This window comes from Momordica charantia (genome assembly GCF_013281855.1).
Source record: "Momordica charantia cultivar OHB3-1 chromosome 5 unlocalized genomic scaffold, Mcharantia_2.0 BLBB01000005.1, whole genome shotgun sequence".
Taxonomy (NCBI): domain Eukaryota; kingdom Viridiplantae; phylum Streptophyta; class Magnoliopsida; order Cucurbitales; family Cucurbitaceae; genus Momordica; species Momordica charantia.
The window spans coordinates 4,450,207-4,451,656 of NW_028275163.1; the positions used below are offsets into that span (position 1 = coordinate 4,450,207).

The 1,450-nt window shown below is 28.7% G+C and overlaps 1 non-coding gene across 1 annotated transcript; it reads left to right on the plus strand.

The window, feature by feature from the left end:
• Positions 1-1,286: 1,286 nt before the first annotated feature.
• Positions 1,287-1,358, plus strand: TRNAP-AGG (transfer RNA proline (anticodon AGG)). Its single transcript has one exon. It is a non-coding gene; the product is annotated as a tRNA-Pro (tRNA).
• Positions 1,359-1,450: the final 92 nt, after the last annotated feature.

Genomic DNA, 1,450 nt, shown 5'->3' on the forward strand with positions numbered 1-1,450 from the left:
GCTTATCATACTCTCATATTAGAGATACAATAGATCCGTATTGTTTTATTATTTATTTATTATCTTTACAAAGCACATAAGATAATTAGAGAAGCTTTTAGACCATAATTTATTTTTAAAAAAATTCACATCTCATTAATCACCAACCTAGTGGTTATTGAAGTTGGTGAAAAAATAGTAGAAAATGTAAGAGGAATGAGTTCAAATTATGGTGGTTAGGATCTTAAGATTCAATATCCTATAAGTTTTATGGTCAAACGATATTTTGATGAGATGAGTAATACAACATTGTCATATTTTTTGCTCAATTCATTTCTGATATCACCCACCAATTAAGTTGGACGTAGATATAAAAGTTTTTAGGAATGATGTTTTGGATTATCTAGTACATTAATAATGATTCTCCATCTTGTTACATATAATTTATCTTTATTATTTTTAAAGTTTAAAAATCACCATTCAAAATCTACGGATTTGTTTTGGAGCTTTATAAGTTTAAAGATTGTATTTGGAAGTGAGTTGGTCGTTCTTATATAAATGGGTAGGAAAGATCAAAATATACAGTTATCAAATGTCATAGTTTCTTTGCAATGAAAAATCTAATGTAATCTAGTTGATGTAATCATAGTATTAAATAATTTAGTTGAAAAACCAAAAATATATTCAATTTTAGAGAATAAGGATTGACATTATTAACATATAAAAAACGTCCAACTCAGTAGATAAGATATCTATTACTTTTCTTAACTTAAAAGTTCAATCTCTCATATGTTGTTCTAAGAAAAACATAGAATTAGAACAACAAATGTAGTAGGTGGATGTCAATTATTCGGTGGGGTTAGAAAAAGTTGAGTTGATTAAAAAAAATCTAATTTGTTTTTCTTTCTTTAATATTCTTTCTATCATTTCTCTTTTGTTCCATCTCTAATTCTCAACTAGTAAAGCTACGCGTCTCTCATCTTCGTCACCCGTCTACCTCTTTCTCTCTCTTGACGTCATTGGTTTTGGCTAAAATCGATCGATCGAATTATGAGTTCTAATTAAAATTGGTGTACTTAATTTTAACCCATCAAAATCAAATGGTTGGATTTTGGTTCCCCTAGACTTTGAAACACAATTTCTTTGAGATATAATGATTTTAGAAAATTCAAGTGGGGCGAAACCCTTTTGCCAATATAACAATATAAAAAGTAGTAATTATTTGTTTCGAAATTAATTAGGCAAAATCCATAAGAAGGGAATAGTTATTAAATATATAACCGTTTTTGCCGTTCCTCTCACAAAATGGGCATTTGGTCTAGTGGTATGATTCTCGCTTAGGGTGCGAGAGGTCCCGAGTTCAATTCTCGGAATGCCCCTATATTTTTCATTTTCATTTTTCTCTTTTATTTTTGTTTCTACTGTAGATGTGTATATTGGTTTTTCTCTCTTTTATTTTTTTTTTCTACTG